Here is a 23438-nt window from a genome sequence, read left to right as displayed (position 1 = left end):
GAACTCAAGGGTTCTCTTTTTGAAATGTGTAATTTCTCTCCGTGCAGAAAACATTAAAGAATGTAAATTCACTGCCCTGAAGGAGTGGTGATAAATGGGCAGTTTTATTTCACTCGTTTGGTTGCAAAGAGCTTCCTTTTCCTTAAGCGTGTCAGTTAAAGAATGTTTTTAGCGTTTGTGCCAGGTTGAGGGTTTCCCACTGTGGTATCCAGACGTAACCCCAGAACCGTGGTTTGCACGCCTGATTGGTTCTTAGTATCATCCCTCAGTGTGGATGGGTCCCTTTGGGTTTAGAGTGCAAACACAGGTCCATATTCCGAGGACAGCCGTTGACCATGCGGTACGTGTATATGCGTTTGAGGCAGGGTGCCGCCCCGGGCTAGGGAAAAATGGCATTTCTCTTCTTTCTTAATATTAACTTGGAGAGACGCAGCCTCCAGGATTCTGGAATAGGTGGATGGTAATGGACATTGGGAGGTGACCAAACAGTCTACTCCGAGGCCCGACAAACAAAGGCCCGAATTGCCCAGGTGGCACTCATAAAATCAGGCACGCACACGAGTGCCTGGCAACTTCGAAACACCCGGAGTATGAAAAATCAGGGTAAGGTCCCCCTTAGAGGTGGGCTTCCACAAGATTGAATTTGGACTGTAAAACCTTAGCTCGAGTCTCCTGGCCCCGCTACAGCGAGACTGGTTTCGAGAACTTGCTTTTCCCTTTCCTGTAAGGAGTGTAACCGTGGGAATGGGATTGACCGTTAGGACGGGACCACAGTGCCGTGATCGGACTTTTGAGTCCTGGAAAGTAACGCGGCCGCAGTGGGAACATAAGCCGAGAAACGTTTTCCCCACAGAGCTTTCGCGTTACTGCTGTATTTTCCGGCTTTGTTTCTCGTGGTAGAGGGACGCTGCACCGTGTAGCCGGCAGTCTGCCTTTCACATTTTTAGAGGTTCAGGTGTGGGCTCAGGACCCACTGTCGTGCGGGGTGGCTGGCTGTGCAGTGCTGGGGCCTTTCTTCCTCTCCAGACACACGTTCCTGTTTCCAGTAGACTCTTGGGCCTGAGAAGACTCTGCTGGTCTTGGGCTTGGAAGAACTGGAATAAGGAAGCGGCGAAGCCCTATTTCTCCTTGCTGCACCTGTACCCGTTTGTCTGCAAATGCTGTTCCCCTGGAGTTTACGCTCATGACGGGGAGCGGGCATATATGGAAGGGTGATGCCCGGGTCCAGTGTGCAAACGTGGACCTTCCCCAGGTCCTTATTTTCACGCAGCTGTGACAATTGTGGGGCACCGCTCTCGTCCCCGGGCGCCCGCTACGCTCCTTCCTCCCCTCCACGTCTCAGAATGGGCGTTTGGAGACCGACCTCTGGACTTGGCTCTGTTGACTCCTTTAGCCTCATTCTCTGAACTAAGAGAAGCTTCCCTGCGCCCCAGTAAAGAGCCCCGTCTATGGTACTGATAGTTTCCGCGTAGGTGAGTCCTCGTGGGTAGGAGGGGAAAACCTTAGAAAGCAATTCCACGACTAGCACCTTAGAGGAGGAAGTGCCGTTTGGGTCCCCCGAAGCCGCACGTGGCCGATAGAGCCGCGAACAGGCCGTTTATTGTGCGTGTTACCGCATGCCTGGCTCTGCGTTGGCCTCAAAGCCAGGACACGGCAAAGTCATTTAGCAAGGGTTCGCTCTGAAATGTTCAACAAGAGCAACTCCAGAGTACGCGAAGAGTCTCGGCAGGATCATGCGTCAGCCCTCCGAGTGACAGGTGTGTCGGATGGGGTGTGTGCGCGAAGGTACTGGCACACCCCCGCCCCCTGCTCTTCCCGGGTGACGGTTGTCATTCCGAATACACACAGATACCGCCTGTTGAAAGGGAACGGCTCTGAGGACGCAAGACTGTTAATCTTACGAGACGCTGAGTTCCGACTTCTTAGCCATGCTGACCTGCACGGAGGCGTTTCTGATCACGTGCCCGTCAGTTTTGTGGGGGGGGGGGGGGGGGGGGGTTGGTTCCCGTCACCTGTGATGGTGTGAGAACAAAGCTAAGAGTGGGAGATTTCCGTCTCTCTCCTCGTTCCTTGGGTTACCCTTGGACCAGCTGGTGGCCGCGCTCAGAGGCAGATTCCCGGGGACTCCCAGCCACTTCAGGGCACTGGCGCTGGCCCACCCATTTGGGTTTTCTCCTGTGGCCAGCTGAGTGAAGGAGAAGGCCTTCTCCCTGACACTTCGCCCAGTGAAAGCCCCTTTGGCTGTACAGGTAAACTTGTTTTTTTCCCAGGGGATTTTACTTAGTGGTAGCTCCCACTCTGAGGTGGGGCCACAACGCAGTGACCACGTGCACCTGAACGTTGGTGGGAAATATGTTAGTTGAAGGGGAAGGCTTGCAAGTTGTATTCACATTTTTTTCTTTTAAAAGTGCGGAACCCGGTTTTAAGCTTGACGTGACTGTGGGAATGCAGAATCCTGTGTGATCCTTGTCCCCGAGGGGTTTGGAATGAGTCCCCTGCTGGACAGCTGCCTGGCTGGGATGTTGGAGAGGGAACTTACAAGATTGCATCAGAGTCACCGGTGGCACTTAAAAGCAATGAACATTTCTTGGCTCCTCCCTGGAGATTCTGATGCAGTAGGTTTGAGGTGGGTTGGGGACAATTGGTGGTTCTGATAAGCTCCAGGGGCGTTTCTGACATGCAGCCAGATTCGAGAATCCCTGAACTAGATGCCCTTTTGGGTTCTTTCCAAAGCTGAGATTTCATCAGGAACAGCTCATGAATGAACAAGTTGGAGAGAATAGACAGTTTTGCTTCCATTTTTTTCTCTTTTTTACGTTTTATCTCTTCGAGGACTTAAGAAGATACATAAGGACTTAGAAAATGGCTACAAAAGATAGTTTTATTTTTCTTCTTTAATCATAAAGAATTTCAAATATCCACGTAGAGAGAGTAGCATGATGAATCCATGTCACCCCCCCCATTGCCCATAACCAAATTCAGTGGTTAGCAAGGGGTTGTTCGCCCTTCATTCATTGTTTTGTTTTGTCTGTTGCTCAAGCAGATCCTGGGTTTCATGTTGTTTCATCCCAACATACTTAGATATGCATAAGAACAATCACCTGGGGCGCCTGAGTGGCTCAGTCGGTTAAGCTACCGACTTCAGCTCAGGTCATGATCTCACGGTTTGTGGGTTCGAGCCCCGCGTCGGGCTCTGTGCTGACAGCTCGGAGCCTGGAGCCTGCTTCAAACTCTGTGTCTCCCTCCGTCTCTGCCCCTCCCACACTCATGCTCTGTCTCTCTCGTCTCAAAAATAAATAAACATTAAAAAAAAAAAAATTTAAAAAAAAAAAGCAAAAAACAATTGCCAGTTTCTTCCGTAACTTCAATTGCCTGTGTCGCCCCGAACAAAGTGCGCACTTCCCTAGTATCACCTGATACCAGGTCCATATCCAGAGATCCCTGAGGGTTTACATGATGTTCATTTGAATTAGGATCCAAACGTGGTTTATGCAGTGCAATTGGCTATTAAGTGCCTGTCGTCCATTTTCATCCACAGCAGCCCTACGCCTCTCCGCTTTCTGATGTCTTTCCTTGTCAAGGGGACCCTCCGCTGGGCTGCAGATCGCCCCACATTCTGTCTGCTTCGGGTGGATTGCATTTAGTATGTTCTTCTGTCCCCCCTGTATTTTCTGTGAAATGGAAGTCAGTGCTCGAGGCTGGATCACGTTCCGGGTTTCTTTCCCCTAAGAATACCTCATGGGCTCTTGTGTGTTCCAGCATCCAGAAGGCTGGTTGACCCCTCCTGGGGGGGATGCTGAGCTTGAACTGTGGGTTCACATGGGATCGGCTGCCACCGCCTCTGCAAAGTTTCCCACCAGCTTTTCATCTTAGGGTTTCATCTATGGATGACTTTTGCCTGAATCAATCAAGGTAGAGTTTCAGAGTCTGAGATTAAGTTTTATAGCTCCTAAATACAGATCTTAGCTAGGACTATAAGATTAGCATGTGCTAACCTCTCGGACTACTTGTAACGGGGAAGTAAAGTGGACTTCTTTTTTATAGACTGGGGATTATAAATGGTTCAGGTATGTGTGTTTCTATTTCTGTGCTTTTTCTTTACTCTCTTCTTACCAATTTAACAAAAAACATTGTTGTCACAAGAGGGTTTATAAAGGAAACACTGTACAAAGATATGTTTATTATATTGAGGGCTGAGTGCTTCATGCTTCATTTTTTGTTCAGTAATCTCTATGTGCAACTTGGGGCTCAGACCCATGACCCCGAATCACATGCTCTTCCGACTGAGCCGGCCAGGTGCCCTGGGTTGAATGCTGACCAAGATTGTGTTTGTTTAGTTTTTAGATTCTTTTTTTTTTTAATGCTTATTTGTTTGTTTGTTTAAAAAGCATTTATTTTTATTTATTTTGAGAGAGAGAGAGAGAGAGAGAGAGAGAGAGAGAACACAAGTGGGGAGGGGGAGAGAGAGAGAAAGAGAATCCCAAACAGACTCCATGCTGTCAGTGCAGAGCCCGATGCAGGGCTCGAACCCACGAACTATGAGAGAATGACCTGAGCCTAAATCAGGTATTGGATGCTTAACCAACTGAGCCACACAGGTGCCCTGCTTATTTTATTTATTTAGAGAGAGCAAGCGAGCATAGGAGAGGGGCAGAGAGAGAGGGAGAGAGAGAATCCCAAGTAGGCTCCACATTCTCAGCACAGAGCCCAGCGTGGGGCTCGAACTCAAGCACAGTAAGATCATGACCTGAGCTGAAATTAAGAGTCAGGCGCTTAACTGATTGAGCCACCCAGACACCCCTAGTTTTCAGGTTCTTTAATGGAAACTCTGACTAAGGAAAAGTGAAGAACCACCTGTATTTTACAGCAACAGTAGAAGACATAATGTGGAAAGACCTGTGAACTTTCCATATGCAGTATTCCACTTCCTAACTACAGTCCTGTGAAGTAGGTCCTATTTTCCTTCCTAAAATAGGTGATGAGTGAAGCTCAGAGTGCTTAAGGAACTTGCTGGAGGTCATATAGCTAGTACCTAGCAGAGCAGGAATTCACCCTAATTCCCTCCAGCTTGGAAGGTCCTGTGCTTACATTAAGCTGGGTGCTTGATGAACCCTTCTCAGTTGACAGGCTATTAGAGATGATCTCTACATGCTTCCTCAAAGTATTCTATGAACATGAGTGATAGGGACCTCAAATAACCCCAGGAAACCCAGGGTTTACTTTGGGGCTATAGGATAGAGAAAGGTAAACATAGAGTGTTTTTGTGCTGTTGAGATGGGGCCAGATTCTGTCTTTGTCAGCAAACGGGGAGATGTGTCTGCACGAAGTCTGCCACTGCCCTCTCAGCTTCCTCTTTGCAAGAAATGCCCCGGGTCCGCTCCACTGGTCTGGCCCAAGCTCAGAGTCCCCTCTCCATGCACAGATACTGTTTACACAAGCTCTACTTCCACTTCCCAGCCAGCCCCCTTGACGCTTTGCTTTTCCATCCTGCTGGATGAAATTCTTTGTCTTTTTTCTTTTTCTTTTTTTTTTTAATGTTTATTTTTGAGAGAGAGTGAGCGGGGGAGGGGCAGAGAGAGGGGGACACAGAATCTGAAGCAGGCTCCAGGCACTGAGGTGTCAGCACGGAGCCCGACGCGGGGCTTGAACCCACGGACCGCGAGATCGTGACCTGAGCCGAAGTCAGACGCTTAACCGACTGAGCCACCCAGGCGCCCCTGTAACTCTTCCAAAGGCAGTTGGGAAAATAAGGTAGCGTCTCTTATGTGGTAGTACCCCCATGTGCACGGTCGCCTCTAACTCCCTCCTCTTGGTAGTGTCAACACGGAATCAAGAGCATTTCCCTTTCCCGTGATGCTAGTCAATGTACCCATTTAATTGGTGGCCGTTGCAGGAAGAAGAGAGGACTTCTTTTATTTTGGATAAGTAATGCCACTTGAAAGACTGTGTGGTCCGCTTTTGAGGGCGAAGTTCCTAAAAATCAGGGTCATGCTGGGTGGTGGGGCGTGCAAAAAACGGGATGGAGATTCTTCTGAAGTCTCTGGGGCAAGCGATGATCTTGTTCATCCCCGAGTGCAGGCTCCGGGCACAGCGGCGGGGACACAGCCTCTCTCTCGCAGGCGCACACTGCCTACCACCCTGCTTTCTGTTGTCTTGGCTAAATAGTGACTTTGCCTCAGAAGGTCGGGACTTCACCAGGGTCTCTGAGGGGCTTGAGGTAAACATAACCCCATGTTGCAGGCCCTGGAAGAGGAGGCTTTAAATACCAGCATCCTCTGTCACCCCAAGAAGTCTGTACTGCCCTTGGCCATGCTCTCCCACCAACCCTATCAACTCTGCTCCTTCCTGATTCTTCCAGGTATCAGATGCCTTGGCTCGGGGGGCGTTTCTGGTGTCCTCCTCTCGCCAGCTGTTCAGTGTCTGCTTATTCATTCGTTCAGCAACCTTTTTAAAGTATCTGTTACGGTCAGTACCTACTCTGCTTAATTACACCAAGTGCCAAAAGGGTACAGCGTTGAATGGGTTGTGGCTACGGCACCGGCCAGTGGTCCAGTGGGCCCCACCTGCAGAATTTCCTTCTAGCTTCCAGAACTTACCAGAAGAACTTACCCTTCCTTCAGCATGCCCGCCTTCATTTACTTGTTTCCTGTTTCTCACATCATTCGTTCCTGGCTTTTTTGTTTCACAGACACACTGCTTTTTCAGTCCCCACGGTGACTCCTGTTATTGACGGTGATAAGGATCCCTACAAGTCTTCTGGAAAGCTTGGTTCTTCTGGACGTGAGGGTCCCATTGGTGTATCTGTCCAGTAGCTCTCCCCGTGAACTGTTCAAAAAAACGTTGCATGGTAACTGGTAGGCCTATGGGCTGCTTCTTCATTGATACACTGCCTGGATATCCAACCAGCAAGAAATTGCTCTCAGAACCTCCCCTGTTGAGCTGAAGAGCTTTGGGATTTCCCTTTGAAATCACTTTAGCTGCAGGATAATTCTCTGCAGTAAATAATATGGGAAGTTGGCACACTGACCTCCTATTTGAAAGTCATGGGTTTTGCTTCTTTCACACGTAGTGGTGGGTTGTTTAGATTAATCCGTACTCTCTCACCTTGCCCTTGGTCATCTTCCTGCTCTTAAGCTTTGGCAAGATGATGGCAGCTCTTAGGTTTTATACAAAATTCCACCATCTTCCCAGTGGACTTTTCAGCACTTGAAACAGATGATTGTATATTTTTAAAAGGCTAGTGTCATGTTTACCCTTGTTATCCAAGGGTATCCTTGTCACTTTTAACTTGTCACTTGTCTCAATGAATACTTCTTCCTGGCCCTGTGAGGATTTATCGTTTGGCTGTATTTGGTTCAACCCTGGCCTGAAGTTATCAGAACTTACCAAGTTGTTCCTGTGGCCTGCCTCTATATTGGTGGGCCATCAGTAACTTTTTACCTGTGATTTCAGGGACACCAATGGCCCTTTGCTGTTACAGAATAGTTAGTCTATTCTGTAGAATTATTTGGCAAGGGGAAAGGTTAAGTTAAAAAGTGAGATTTGGGGGCGCCTGGGTGGCTCAGTCGGTTAAGCAGCCGACTTCGGCTCAGGTCACCATCTCATGGTTCGTGGGTTCAAGTCCCGCGTCAGGCTCTGAGCTGAGAGCTCAGAGCCTGGAGCCTGCTTCTGATTCCGTCTCCCTCTATCTCTGCCCCTCTGCTGCTTGTGCACTTGCTCTCTCTCTCAAAAATAAATAAACATTAAAACAAAAAAGTGAGATTTGGTTCTTGCCCCCTAGGAGCTTACATTGCAGGGATACAGGAGACATAATAAAAAATAAAAAAAGAATAAAGCACCACCAGTGTGGGAAGCATGCCCGATCCATACTTGATAGGTGTCACTTGAGAAGAAGCTTTTCTTCCCCCAAATGGGGCACTTGGAGCTGAGATAAAGCTAGCAGTGGGCAAGTTTGGGATACTCCTTATGGGGGAGGTACTTGAATAAATTCACAAGACATTCTTCTGGTGTGGGAATGAGCACGTGACCTTCAAGAATGGATTCGTTCAGATGAGGTTGGACTATTTATTCTAGAAAATCCAAACATGAGTGAGTTAAACAAGTTAGAAGTGGATCGCTCTGTCACATAAAATAAGTCTTGAGGAGTTGGACAGAGACCCAGATTCCATCTGTCTTTCTGCTCTGCTGTTCTTAGTGCACTGCTGGTTTCCATTCTCAGAGCCTTCTCCTGGTCCAAGATGGCATAGCTGGCATGTTGTCCATTTGGGAAGTAGGAAGGGGGGTTGTGGGTGCAGGGAAGGGCCCAAGTGGGGAGGTCCCACTGAGTTCGTCGTTTTAAGGATGTTTTTCAGAAATCCCACATTCTGCTTTCATCTATCTCATTGGCTATACTGTGGTCACATGACTGCAAGGAAGGCTAGGAAAGGTCGTCTCTTAGCCGGCCCGTTGCGATCCCGGATAAAAATGTTGGTTTTGTTAGTAAGCAAGCGTGGGCTTTTCTGTCACAGAGGTCTAGAGGAGATGAATGTTTTTGGACCCAAGGGATGTGTTGGAACAGTCGGAGAAAAGGAAGGAGAGAGATGGGTGGTCAGGGAGGTCATGTAAATAAGAGTGAGGCGTTGGTAGGGGAGCTAGGACCGGAAGGGGAAAACTGGATTGCCCTGCTGATTTAACGAAAGCAGAGACGCCGACCCATTTTTTTTTTTTTTTTTTTAAACATTGCAGTTCACCAAGGTTTTGCTTCAAGATATTCTGGTTAAATTGCATTTAATATTTTCCAAAGCAAGAGCTTGATAGAGGTGAAGCGTGCCGAGTATGATAAGAAGAAAAGCAGGGAAAACGCACGGTCGAAGATAGAGAGTGGCGTCAAGTCGTTTTTTAAATAATAACTTGCTGGTTTGCGCTGCAAGGTTGCGGCCCGTTCCAGGAACGGAATGACGTCTTTGATGTGTGTGCGCGCGCGCACTTGCACCTGTGAACTCAGCGGGACGCCTGTCAGTTACCCTTCCGTGTCGTCCTCCCGCCCCCCCCTCCATAGGTGGGCTTCCGCTCTGCGCCCAGTGGGTTTGCCTGCAGTGTTGCCTTGCGTTTACCGCAGCTCTGTGAAGTGCCTCGCGCAGGCTGTGTGTGCTCCTCAAGGGACAGGACCGATAAGTGACTTAACTAATGTCATTAGACAGAAAACAGCTAGCAGAGCGTTTGTACACTTTGTTTTTTTGGGGGGGGGGGGGGAAGTCCGAGTCAAGTGAGCACCACTCTAATGGTGGCTAGAGTAGAGGGGGGAAAAATCCAGAGTCTCCTGAAATCAGAGCGCAGCAATGTGGCACCCAGCCGGGGTAGAGTCACACGAAGTACTCTCAGAGTGATTCACGGAATGCCGAGTTCTTTCCAGAGTCTTCCGCAGATGCAAGTCATGTAAAGTGAGAACCTGTGTTCATAGCCATGATTCTAAGAACCCGCAGAAAGGTTAGTTTGCAAACTAAAAATTAGACTCAGCATTTACAAAAAAAAGTAGCTCCGTCATTTTAGAAGCATTTATCATTCATGCCACACATCTATGTGGAGTGCAAGGCGCAGTTTTGTGTGCTGAGGATATCGAGGTGACCTGTGGTAGTTGTTACCTGGCTATTCCAGACTCTCCCCAGGATAGGGAGGAGGGGAAGGGAAGCATATGTTAAACAGGAGATCTATACATAGACACATAGGCAATATATCAGATAGTTATAAACACAATGAAGAAAATAAAACAGGATATAATATACTGGAGAGGGGTGGGAGGAGGGTGGGAAGCTTCCTGGAGGTGCTGATGGGGCCATGCCTTAAATGGCAAGAGAGATGCAGCTGTGCAAAGACTGGAACAGAGAGAATATCAAGTGCAAAGGCCCTGAGGTGGCAACAGCTTGAACAGTCCAGGGGACAGAAAGAAGGCCAGTAGAAAGTGTATTAAAGAGGGAGAATGAGATGTTTTATTTTATGTATTTTATGTATGTTTGTTTATTTATTTTGAGAGAGAGAGTGTACACAAGTGGTGGGGGGGGGGAGGGGCAGAGAGAGAAGAGCGGGAGAGAGAATCCCAAGCAGGCTCCCTGCCACTGCCCACAAGGAGCCCCACGCAGGGCTGGCTCGATCTCACGAACGCTAAGATCACGACCTGGGCGAAATCAAGAGTCGGATGCTCAACTGACTGAGCCACCCAGGCTTACCAAGAATGTCATGTTTTAAAGGGACATCAGGGAGAAGCATCTGTCTGGGGTTCCCGTGGTACAGGTTATAGATGACAGAAATGATGCCGGCTGAGACCAGGATTGGGGTTTGCAGATGAAGGCTTGTGGGGCAAATGAGGGTTGGGAAGTGGGAGAGAGGTTGGAACAAAAATCCTGTTTTGGCCATGTTAAATTTGAGGTGCCTTTTAAGTGGAGCTATCAGGTTGGAGGTTTGATATGTGGGTTTCAAGCTTAATAGAGAAGTCAGAGCAGAGGTATAAATCTGGGACACATTAGCGCTTAGTTGGTGGAAACTAAAGAGGATTTCTGGATTACCTCTCCATCAAAAGGGAGGAAAAAATCAAACCTCTATTTCAGTTCATCCTGAAAATTATATTTCCATTACTGTTTGACCAGGGAATTCATTTTAGGGTATATTCAGCTTGGGGAATAAAAACAAAAGAGGTTTATATTTAGAGGGAGAAATTCAGAATTATTTCAGAAATAACTCACCTGTACTTATTGTATAGTTCCTGCCCTCAGTTTTGCAGGCAGGAAACAAACCTTTGCTTTTGGTAATGAGGCTGTAATTTCTAAATGGGCTCGGGCCGGTGGCGTCTCCGATGTGATGAGGGAAACGGACTGTAGTAAACCTCCCATTTAGCAAAGCCCCCTAACCCATGACTTCTCTGGGTTCCCTGCCATCTGGTCCCTGGCTGGAGAGAGGAATTTTTCTTGTATATGTGTTTCCATAGCAACGAGCTTGCAGTTGATATGGAAAGTAAGCAGTTGCCTTAGCAACAGAGTTGCTGATGTGGTGGCTCCCCGGCTTTCAGGGAAAGGATAAGCTGACCAAACTAGTTTAGATGCATCGTGTAGGGCAACGTAACGTAGGGCTGCACACGCTGGCCCTTCCAGTGTGAGATCAGTTCTGCCTTAAAAGAGATCGCGGCCCCTCCCTCTTCCAGAAGGAAGGCTTACTGAGGTAATAAATCAGACAAAAGTAGCTGCTGTCGGTTGAAATAGATTATAAGAGGGATTTCCCAGCGGAATGTGTTTAGTTTCTCTGAAAGGAGAATGTTGTAGTCGGAGCACATTTGGTCTCGAGGAAAAGCAAGCCACCCAGGTTGGCATAAGTAAAAGAGTGTTTGTCCCAAAGATACAACAATCAGTCCCATGGGCCGGCGGCAAGGAGCAAGGAAGGGAGCAATCTCGGGTCCGTGGTGGTTGGAGCCGCTCCGTAGGTCCCTCTGCGGCCACAAGGGATGCTCATCCCGCCTTTCTCTGGGGATGTGTTCCAGGCTCTTCTTGGCAGCCTGGCTTCCTGTGTGGCTGTCGATTTCTGCTTCTTCACACCGTTGGCTTGCTTGTGACGGAATCTTGGTGCCATCCCCCTCAACGTGATGGCCCCGGCGCCTAGTGACATCAGCCCCATCATTTCTGTGCGGTGTCTGTCATAGTTCCAGACACGCGGACTGGGTCTTCCTGGGTTAGATGTCCAGCTCTGGTCAAAACAAGGGCAGGGTCCCTGGATCCACATAGCTGCTGGGACACCCCGTCCTTCATCTGGGCTGGGCTGGGGCTTGAAACATGCCTGCAATGAAAAATTTTCTTGGGAAGCCCTTGGTCTTTCAAAACCTTTTTAATAACGAAAATAAAAACAATGAGGAACTTTTGACCGTTTTGTACTTTCTGCTCCCCTTTGCGTGTCCTCAGGACAACTCTCCCAGGTGATGGAGACTAATACACCAGAGGCCTCTGGGACTGTCCCAAGGCTCCCTTCTGCCTCTCTGTCGTTTCTGCTGTGACTTCATCTTCCTTACGTTTTGTTTCCATAGATCGGGGGCTGGCATTTCCCAAACTAGCAAAGTTTTTCTTTGGTGGCTACTTCTTCCTGCCAGCTGCCCTCAAATTGCCTATAATCACAGGGTTGAGTGATTACCCAGAATTATGAACTCTAGCCCCCCTGTTCTAGACAGGAATAAATGTCATCTATCCAACACAAGTTGTCCTGATTTTCAAGATCAAGAGATTGAGTAATGGTTCTTGTTAACCAGCCCATGTCATCACACTGTGATTTTCACCATGGGGAAAAATGCGATTATTCTGTGCCGGGGACTGGCATAGAAATACAGAGAGATTCCCAAACTTTGGTGTAGTGGACCGGGCAAAGATAAAGAGAGACTAGGGGGGTTAAAAGTGGCGTTTGCCGGTTGCCGAAGGATTGACCATGGCCAAGATTACGTGGTTTAGAAATCCAGAGGAGAAAAAGATCCCTAACGGTTAGCGGAACCAGGGTGGGAGTCCTGGAGAGGGCACAGAATTTCATTAGCTGGACTTTTCAGGACGGCCAGGGGAGGGGCTGATGGCAGGGAGAGAAGTCATGAGTCACCAAGTCATGAACTTGTACCACGGGGTGGGGGGTGGGAATGCATATGGGGTTAGACAATGTGAAAACGGGAACAGATATTTTCACAGGGCTTACGGAGGGCTGTTTCGAGTTGTGTGAGGCATTCGTATCTGTGATCTTCTAACTTCCCAGCAACTGCAAGTAGATATTGATACTCTTTTTACCGGTAGGGAAACGGGCTCAGAGAGATTCGGTGGCTTGCTAGGCTGACATGGCCAGCTGCCGAACCGAGATGTGGGACTTCTCTGCTTCTCCTCTCCCCCAGCTGGCCGAAGCAGAGGGCTCCTGTGGGGGAGAGAGAGGGACACAGGTTTGGGAAGGTGGTTGGAGCTGGACCGTGGGGTTCTTGAGGGCCACGCCCAGGAGGTCTCAACTTCCATCCAAAGGCGGTAGGGGGCCCTTGGACATCTCTGAGCACAGGTGCCCCATGTGCAAAGGTGCAAAGCAAGAGGGCGAATGCTTCCTGCTTATGCCTTCGAGGTTTATGAAGCTGAAGGCCTGTTGTGTCCACGCAAAAGGCCACAGCGGTCACTGAGATGATTTTCTGTAGATTGAACAAACACGGACCAGATTTTTACACAAACGCAAACCCCGGTCTGCGACTTCTTTTTCATCTTAAGTGTTTGGCTCTTACTTTTATTTAATGGAACCTGTTTTCATTGACCGTTGCTCTTATCTGTTGGTGCCACCCTTTCTCTTAGCGTCTTGACCATTCTGGAATCCGTCCAGTTTATAGAGGGATGGAATGAGTGACCCACTCCCGCAGCACTGCCCGGTGGAGTTGGTCAGTTTCTGATGTTGGGGTAGATTTTTCCCTCTTGCTATTTGAGACGGTAATGTCTTTTCCCCTGCGACATTATAGGTGAGCACAGTAATATTCACCTTTTATTTTTGTAGGATAAAAAGGCTGGGTAGGTGATTCTATTCATTCTTTTGTTCACTGAACCACATTGAGTTCTTGGAATGTGGAAGCCCTTGCATTAGGTGCTGTGGGGGAGGGGGCGGGGCACAGAGAGGTGCAAGTCTGGGTCCTTGGGGGACACCTTGGGGTCATCCCCAAAGCTTTCCTATTCTTGAATCTCATGCCCAGTCAGTTACAAACTCACGGACCGCGAGATCGTGACCTGGCTGAAGTCGGACGCTTAACCAACTGCGCCACCCAGGCGCCCCAAAGCTTTCCTGTTCTTGAATCTCATGCCCAGTCAGTTACAAAGATCTCTTGAGTCTACCTCCTAGATGTCTCTCTGGTTATGCCATTCTCTCCGACCTCCTCTGCCGCTAATCTTTATTCTTGGTTGGACGGCACAGGGGCCTCCTGACTCTTCCTCCTCCTCCTTCCTGTCTCCCCTCAAGTCCATCTGATAATAGTGCTACCAGAAGCTTCAATACACAAACGAATGCTGTCACAGCCCTTTGAGGGAGTTGTCTCGGAGTGTGGCTCTGACCACCAGCATTAGAATGATCTAGAATGTTTATTAGAAATGCAGATTTCTGGGGGTGCCTGGGTGGCTCAGTCGGTGGAGCCCCTGACTTTGGTTCTGCTCATGGGCTCGAGCCCCACGTTGGGCTCTGTGCTGACACCTCGAGCCTGGAGCCTGCTTCGGATTCTGTCTCTGTCTCTCTCTTGTCTGGACCTTAGCCTGGATTTACTGAGAATCGGAAGTGCCTGGGAATCTGCATTTAAGCAAGCTCCCAAAATGATTTTTTTTTTGCACTGAAATTTAAGAAGCAATGTTTGGAGGACCCAGTTCACACCTTTCAGCAGGGATTATAAAATCTGCCTTTCTCGTCCTTTTTGTTACGGAAGATTTCAGTACCGTACCATAATGGACTACAGCGTACAATGTAGCTATTGCGGGAGTCACCACACCGTGTGTACCATTAACGCGGGACCCATCTTGTTTCATCCTTCCTCCTCGTGCCCCTTCCTGCCCTCCTTGCTGGATTATTTTAGAGTAAATCCCAGGCATCCTATCATTGTATCTACAAATATTTCAGAATGTACCTCTAATCCATAAGATCTCTCTCTCTCTCTCTCTCTCTCTCTCACACACACACACACACACACCTGAAAACCATTATCACTCCTAAAAACAAATTAACCACGATTCTTTACTACCACCCAAAGTCCAGTTCATTTTAGAATTTATCTGATTGTTAGAAAAGAAATTCAGCAGCGGTTTATTCAAATTAGAATCTAAAGAAGGTCCACATATGACATTTCATTGATATGTCTCTTAAGTTTTTTTTTGATCTGTGCTCCTGCCTCTTCTTTTCCCTCACCATTTAAAGGAGGCTGTTTTCCCTTTTCATCTTCTTCTCCATCATTATTCTCTGTTCCAGTCTTTTTTTCTTTTCTCTTTCTTTCTTTCTTTTTTTTTTTTTTTTTTTTGCCGTATCTCAACACTCCCTGTTCCCACAAAGGCCACGTGGTCTAATGCTGACTTTCACTTGCATATGCTATTCTCTCTCTGCCCAGAATATTCTTCCTCCTCTTTTCTCCTCCGGATGCTGTGTTCTCAACTTGGATGACCCAGCTGAGCTGCACCTCTGCAAAACCTTCCGGAACCGTCCCTTCTCATTACGGCTTTTGTCTCCACTTTGCCTATTATTTCATCACCCCCATTTTGCGGTGTGATTATCTCCTTAGTATCTGTCCCTGCCAGTGTTCCCTTTCACATCTCTCCCCACGTGCTACCCAATTTTGCATCGTTGGGGGTCGGCACATGGCCCGGCATGTAGTAGATGCTCTTGGAATACCTTGTGAGAGAATGGGCAAGCCATCAGCCACCAATTCAAGTACTTATAATAGACTTAGGTTCAGCTTTTTGGAAATACTTGAGTATCGTGTACCCTGCATGAGTAGCCTTCTCGAATTAGGAAGAATACAGCTTCCTTACCTTTTGTTGTCTTTTCGGTCCGCTGTAAGACTGGGTGTGCCCAGGTAACTGCCTCTGTCTGCCTACACTGGCCATCGGCTGGCTTCCTTCCTGCTGTTTTCATCACTACGACTGTATTGTCAAGAGTTAACAAAAGGAGGAGAGTCTTGGCATTGAATGTGCTGACCAAGGAGTGTTTTACAGTAGGTAGAGAAAGAGGTGGTTCAAGCGATATCCGAGAATTGACCCTGGCCCTGTGAAACTCACTTCATTGTAGATGACACCCAATAGTCTGTCACTTTTGTGAGAGTGAACGTAACTACAACAGATTTTCTTCCCTGTAGTGTTCCCTGGATTCTTGGCGATCTCTTCCTGGGATCCTAGGAGGCCATGTTGATTTATAGACAGATTCTGAGGTCCATGCAGTGCAGATGACTTACTAAAACCCCATATATCCGGGTGAAGAGCCCAACTCCATCGCCTCTCGTCTGATGCTCCTGACTGCACAGTCTTACTGCTTCACTCATTCCTTGAGATTCTGATTAATTGGAAATGGACATGAACTTGTGGCATCTACATAGGGTTTATTTTCCTTCAAGCGTCCTTTTTTTTTCTTTTAAGTTTATTTATTTGGAGAGAGAGAGGGAGAGAGAGAGAGGCGGAGAGACAATTCCAGGCAGGCTCTGCACTGTCAGCACAGAGCCTGATGCAAGGCTTGAACTCACGAACTGTGAGATCATGACCTGAGCCGAGAGCAGGAGTCAGAGGCTTAACCAATGGAGCCACCAGGCGCCCCTTCCTTCATGTGTCTTATTTTGAGTCACTGGATGTACTAATTTTTTTTAAAATAAATGATTTCTCGTTTCTGTTTGTGATCTTTGAAAATATGCTCAAAGCGGTCAGATTTTTTTGTTTCGTTAACTACTCAGAATACCCTTGAATTTTAGTTTTTGCATGACTCTAGAGACACTATTTTGAGTTACCTGCCAGTTTCTATTACAGCCGTCGATAAAATCCACACAGAACGTTGCTGGTGAGCAAAGGATCTGATTCTGGTAGTTGATACAGACATTCCGTGTGGGGAATGCAGATTGCCCAGAAGCACTGACAGGTGTCATCAGACAACTGTTGGGACATTTTTTTTACTTGAGTATCTGTCCTCATTACCCCTACATTCATTATCTCTGTTTTTTGACTTATGTGAAAGCTGCTTATAGATCAGTTGCTATCTAGGGGAGCGGTTTCTCTGAAATAATATTAATATGTAGTAAGGCAATGATACCATTCTTATATGATACCGGAAACACTCTTATAACTCATTCCTTAATTCCACGAAGGTTGATCTCATGCTTATAAACATGCTTTGTGCGAGGCATCAGGAAAACGAGGATGATTTCAGCCTAGTGGGAGAGGTGAGCACGTAAAGAAATACACATACAACACGGCATACGACATCTGAACCAGGTGCTATGGGAGGGCAGAGGAGGTGGTGACTGCCTCTTGGTGTTTGTATGAATTGATGAGCAAGGTTTCTGTTGCGTGGAGAGGGTTAATAGGAAGCTTGGAACGTGCACAGAGAGCAGAGTAGATGCTTAGGGTCTCTGGATTCTAGAGTTAACTTGGTCACTAACGTGTGACTGTGACACGTGCCTGCATCTCTCTGAATCTTAGAGTTCTCCGTTCAGTTCAGTGAGCCTTCTCTGGTGGGCCCACTGTGTTTTTTCAGTGTGTTTGTTTGTTTGTATGTTTTTTTCCCCCAGGAATTCACATGTAAGCTGAGTTGGCTTACATCCATGGTTCCCAAACTGGTTGCCACAGAGGCAACCTGATTATCCTCCCTAGTCCATGCTTTTGTCAGACACCCAGGATGACCACCAGTCACAGGTTCTGATCTGCTTCAGACCTCCAGTGTCAACGTGATGTGCTGAGGAAGAACATTCCTGCCCGGGGCACCGGAGCCAGGCATGGCAGCTCGCATGGTGATGTTGTGCATGAACGTATGATTTCCGAAAGGCTTTGGGAAAGCGACGGAATGAAGCCCCGTCCTCACACCGCTCACTCTGCAGAAGACCGTTTCCATCTGGGAAGATGATACTAGGATGCGTGTTATCTGCAAGCCCCTTCTTGTGCCATAATTAAAATGTATGAAATCGTGTGGATGGGGGCTCACCAGCTGTGCTTAAGTTGGACCTCGTGTCTCCCCAGGGCCCACCGTGTCTTTCACTCTCCCCTGCATGTCACAGCCAGCAGTTGGGACCCAGATCTTCTGGGCGCTCTCCCTGGGTTCCCGGCACCGCAGGATTAGGGGCTAGTAGCCCCCAGTATCCTGCTCCTGCGGAGATGGAGTTCTAGAGTGTGCATGGCCATGCGGGCACCATTGGCACACACGTGTACCTGGCCAGATCTCTTCGGCCACCACGTCCACGGTGGGCTCTTGGTCTCTTCTCTGTGGATGTTGCTCTTGATGGGATGTCTCCCGTGTCAAAAAGCGTTTAATAAACTTCCACTTGTGACCGGCCTCATCTTTCTTCCCCAGGTTCCTGCTCCAGACAAATTGTACCTCTGGACTCTCTGTAATCCCCCCCCCCCCCACCCCGTTGCTGTCACGGAGTCACTTCTGCCTCTCTCTGGACAAGGCTGCCGTCTGTGCAGGCATGATTTATTGCCAGATGGTTATTTTCTTAATAGTGATTGAGTTTTACGAAATGTAATCCCAGTTGGTCTTCCGCCCCACCCCCGTGTAAAATGTTTTTGGCTTACGCACTTGGAGCCCTCTCTTTAGCCCGGTGCTGAGGTTTACCCCAGGTTTGGTGGGGAGCTGTGCTCGTGGCTGTCACCTGGCTGTGGCTGATTGAGGGCAGTACTTACCCTCAGTACTTTGGAGACGGCCGCGAAGGTGCTCAGATCATCTGTTCGGAAATGGCAGCTTGTTCACATGGGGTCGTTGGATGTCTCTTGGTGCCCAGCGCTTGCCTGTCTGAGCAAGCATTGTGGGTTGAATTGCCTCTCAAGAAAGATATGTTGAAGTTCCAGTCCTTGGGTCCCGTGAATGTGGCCTTATTTGGAAATAGGGTCTTTGCAGATACAACCAAGTTCGGGACGAGGGCACTGCTGGATTAGGAGGCGGGCCCTCATCTGGGACAACTAATGTCCTTCTAAGGCGAGGAGAAGAGGCCCAGGCCTGCGTGCGGGGACGGCAGAGGTGGAGGTTGGAGTGACACATCTATAAGCCAAGAAGCTCAGGGATCGGCAGAATCCAGCAGAAGCGGGGAGAGAGGTGTGGAACACCTCCTCTTTCAGAACTTCTAGAAGGAACCAGCTCTGCAGACACCTGGATTTGGGACTTCACATCGGAACTGCGAGGGAATCAATTCCTGTTGTTCCAAGCCACCTCGCTCATGGCACATTTTTTCTAGCAGCCCCGGGGGAGGTGAACACAGCAATGGAAAGAAATAGTGATGCGTTTCTGCCCTCGCTAAAGACTGAGGGTAAAGCCCAGCCACAGGTGCTTAGGAATTCTGCACTGGGACTGTGTCCTTTTCCAGCGGAGGGAACTAACTGGAGGCCAGAGAGGTGTGCAGTCACACAGCGGGGGCTGGTGGCCGATTTGGCCCCAGAAACCGTGTCTCCAGAGCTTAGAACTTCTCCCACTGATGAAACTGCCCGTTCAAGTACATTTGAAACCTGGCCTTGTTCACATGAAAGAAGCAGCCACCTTTGGGGACAAGTGGCTTGTTCTCCTCTTTGGTTTTAGATGGTAAATGAGGAGAGCACAGATCTCTTTGACAAAGTGGGGAGGATTTATAGGGCATTGGTTGCATTTGCTACACACAGCGCAAGTGAGGAGCACGGGGGCACAGACCACAGGTCCCAAATGGGACCCATTATTCTGGGGCCATAGCCTCTTGGTCATGCCCTTGAACTCGCTTTTCTTTATCCAAAGTGATTTGTAGTAAGTGCCAGTGTGCTCCTTCTAAGTGAAAACATTTTATAAAAAAACCCGTGCTTAGGGTTTTTCTTCGGTGGAGGTGCTATGGGGGTCATAGAGCAGGAGGAAGGCTTCGTTTTCCAGGCTTTATTTGAAAAGCTTGAAGTGCATCTTCTTATTTTATTATTTTGTTATTATTATTAAAAAAATTTTTTTAACATTTATTCATTTTTTTTAATTTTTTTTTTTCCCAACGTTTTTTATTTATTTTTGGGACAGAGAGAGACAGAGCATGAACGGGGGAGGTGCAGAGAGAGAGGGAGACACAGAATTGGAAACAGGCTCCAGGCTCCGGGCCATCAGCCCAGAGCCCGACGCGGGGCTCGAACTCACGGACCGCGAGATCGTGACCTGGCTGAAGTCGGACGCTTAACCGACTGCGCCACCCAGGCGCCCCTAACATTTATTCGTTTTTGAGAGTGAGAGAGACAGAGCATGAGCCGGGGAGGGGCAGAGAGAGAGGGAGACACAGAATCCGAAGCAGGCTCCAGGCTCCGAGCTGTCAGCACGGGGCCTAATGTGGGGCTCGAACTCACGGACTTGCAAGATCGTGACCTGAGCTGGAGTCAGACACTCAACTGACCGAGCCGCCCAGGTGCCCCTGTTACTATTTTTTAAGTTATCATTTAAGTAATCTCCACACCCATTGTGGGGCTTGAACTCATGACCCCGAGATCAAGTGTCGCATGTTCCTCCGACTAAGCCAGCCAGGCGCCCCGTGTGCTCCTATTTTAAGCTCATGACGCTCATCCCACCCTTTCAAAACCTGAGGTCTTACTCAGAAGGCACTCTTCCTTGACTTTCTTGGTTCTCCACTCCCTACTTTGAGTTTGAGGTGCTTACAGGCCTGGTTCGGTCCTCTCCTGGCAATAAGCCCCCCCCCTGCCGGGCTATCTCCTGCACCCAGGCGTCTGTCTCAGGTGCCACTCACTTGCCCTCCAAGTCCGGAGCAGGGTCTTGGATGCATCGAACCTATACGGTGTTGGGCGGGTCTTGTTGCCTAGTGGTCAGGGTGAATCGGCACCCTAGGTGCCGTGCCTGCGTGACATTTCTTACTCAGGGCCTGTCTAAACCTTGGACCTGGAAATTCAAGGCGACGCTTGTTTGGGGTGACGTGTTCTTCGGCAGAAAATCCTTTTGCTTGAAACATGAAATCACGAGACTCCGTTTGCACAACGGCAAACGCTCACGCCAGTTGAGTCCTTGGTACAGAAGCGGAGGGACTGGCTGAGTAATTCTAGATCAGAATCCCTTTAGAATTATTAATGTATTGGCTACTTTGTTCCCGATGACTCAGTGTTTGTGTGACCTCAGTTTTACTAAGTATCTGAAGGTGCCTTTGTCAAGTGTGTTCAATTTGCCCAGTGTAACAACATTTTATTTCTGAGCAACAGTCATGCCCTTTAACCTGGCTGCTTTTCAGGAAGGGGGACCTGCTCACCACCCTTGAGAGCAGAGGTCAGTCTGGGGCCGGTGATGGGCAGCTGGGCTGCTTCTTGAGGTCAAGGTGATCCTCTCCTCCAAAGTTCTCACCCTTCTTAATTGGCCCCAGGAGACCAAATACAAATAAGTATGTGCCGTTCCCTCCCGCTAGTCTACTTCACCCTCGGATTGTGGGCGACTGAATCCACTGTGCCGTCTCACAGCAGGAAAGAGAACTTTCTGGAGAGGCTGCCTACCCACAACTCCATGAGCTCATCCGTTCTGAAGCTTTGAGCTTCTTTTGTTTAGTTAGTGACCTTCTCTCCTAAGTGACAAGGGCAGGGACTCAAGGAGGAACGGGACTAAGTGTGAGTCCGGACTCTGCCTCTGAGAAGGTCCCCCTCACATCCAGGAGGACTTCGGCAGTCGCGTCTCTCACAGCATCGCCAGGGGTTGGCAGGGACTTCAGAAGGGTTTCTGGAGATTTGGGTCATAGAGTGAATTCAATGACTTTGGAGCTTCCTTGCGCCATTTTTATTTTCTTCAATACTTTGTATTTTATTTTGCTAGGCTTCCCCCCTACCCCCAAGAATAAAGGCACATTCAATAATAAGAATTCTCTAGTATCCAATACAAAAATGATACTGCTTGTCAGTTTGAAGAAAAAGCAAATTGTCTGCTCTGTGGGTTGGGATTTCCTCTTTAAAAAAAAAAAAGCAGCTTAGAGAAAATCCCTGAACATAGTCTCCTGATTGAAAAATATATTAGTGGATTTCACGGCTTTATCATTTTCTTAAAGTAACAGTTTTTCCTTACTTTTAAAACATATATATTGCTGTTGAGACATACGGCTGAAAACATTCCCAGTGCAGAATGTTTGCTAGTTTACAAAACTGAAAAAAAATCTTTGTTTCCTAAAATTGTGGCGTTGGAAGGAAGCTTATTATTATTCCTAAAGTCCAACCTTCTGCCTGGGGACAAAGGATGAGTCTCTTCTGCAGCCATAATCAGCCTGGGTCGTTTCTGTGATACCTCCATGGGGGTGGGGGCTTGCAAATATCATGTCGTGACACCTTCAGCCCACCCTTTGTGTGCTAAATTTGGGTTTCTACACATCATCAGCAAGCCAATGGCTTATAGCCATCCCACTGGCCTGCCCGCCAATACATTACAGCCTTTCCATGTTTTGTCTTTAGGGCATGGTTTTTTGTGTGTGCAGTCATTTGCATTGTTTATGTACTTGTTTCATAAAAATGAAAATTAAAAATCAAGGAGGTTGATAATAATTACGAAGAGCATAATTCTCAACACATCCACTGAGAAAGAGCAGGGAATCCTCTGGTGTGGACCTTTGGGTGGGGGAAGGAAGAGAAGGAAGGGTGCTGGCAGTGCTCCTGACCAGCAGATGAACTGTGGATGCTTGAGTTGGACGGGGCGGCGGCGGGGTGGGGGTGGTATTCGGGAACTTCTTTGCTTTTGTTCTAGGCGCTCAAAGAAGGAAGGCTCGCCGCTTTAGACTCGTGAGCTGTCTGTTGTGACAGAGTTTTTGACTTTGCTATGTTTTCCTTGCAAACCCATGTTCAGGAAAGCATCACAGAAGGGGAGGGGGCGGGAAAAGGATTGCTAAGAAAGCCCAAACAGCTCTGTTAAGTGTCCCCGAATGCTGCCTTTTCATGATACACGCTGCCCTGGAGGCCAGCTCTCCTGGTGTTTGCTGGGTCACCCTCCCCAGTGCCTCAGATGTCCAGTTTCCTAGGATTTTCTCTTTCTGGGTCACCTGACTTTGAACTGCCCCCATTTCCCCAGGCTCCCTCTGTGGACACTGCCTGGCATCGCTGAGTGGCCCCGGGCAGTCCCGGGCCAGTGTTCCGCTGGTGCTGTTGAGCGGCCCTTAGAGCCATGGGCCGTCCTGTCTAGAATGCACCCAGCTTCACCGCACCCTCCCCTCCAAGCCTTTGCTGTGGGCCTCTAAGGCATCTCATTTTAAAAATTTTTTTTATTCATTTTTGAGAGAGAGAGACAGACAGACAGACAGATAGACAGCATGAGCGAGGGAGGGGCAGAGAGAGAGGGAGACACAGGATCCGAAGCAGGCTCCAGGCTCTGAGCTGTCAGCACAGAGCCCGACGCAGGGCTCAAACCCACGAACCATGAAATCATGACCTGAGCCTAAGTCGGCCGCAACCTACTGAGCCACTCTGGCACCCCTAAGGCATCTCATTTTTTATTTTCCTGCTTCTCACTCACCTGACACCTTCTCGTCTTTCTGCTTCCAGCTTTAAGGACACCTGTTCCGGGATGTCTTCCATAGTCTGTCCTGCTGGGCTCCCTCAAGGACTTTACCCCCAGGAGCACGTAGCCCCAAGTGTGCTTATACATTTATTTGTTGCTTGTTTACCATCTGTCTCCTCCTCAAAATGTCAGACAGTACCTTGCACAGGGGGCCCCCGAAGATCTGCTGAGTGCGTGAATTCTGGTCCCTGAGGTGCTGAACCTGGCTGTTATCTTTGATTCCTCATCTCCTTGGCCCCCAGTTT

The 23438-nt window shown here is 48.5% G+C and overlaps 1 protein-coding gene across 10 annotated transcripts in view; it reads left to right on the top strand.

Annotated features, from left to right (window-relative positions):
• The window catches only part of FOXN3 (forkhead box N3), a 401385-nt gene that overhangs the window by 178125 nt on the left and 199822 nt on the right, over positions 1 to 23438 (top strand). The gene's annotated exons all lie outside the window — the stretch shown is intronic.

Source organism: Prionailurus viverrinus, chromosome B3 (genome assembly GCF_022837055.1).
Source record: "Prionailurus viverrinus isolate Anna chromosome B3, UM_Priviv_1.0, whole genome shotgun sequence".
NCBI classification, from domain to species: domain Eukaryota; kingdom Metazoa; phylum Chordata; class Mammalia; order Carnivora; family Felidae; genus Prionailurus; species Prionailurus viverrinus.
This window is presented reverse-complemented; position numbering and strand designations above follow the sequence as displayed.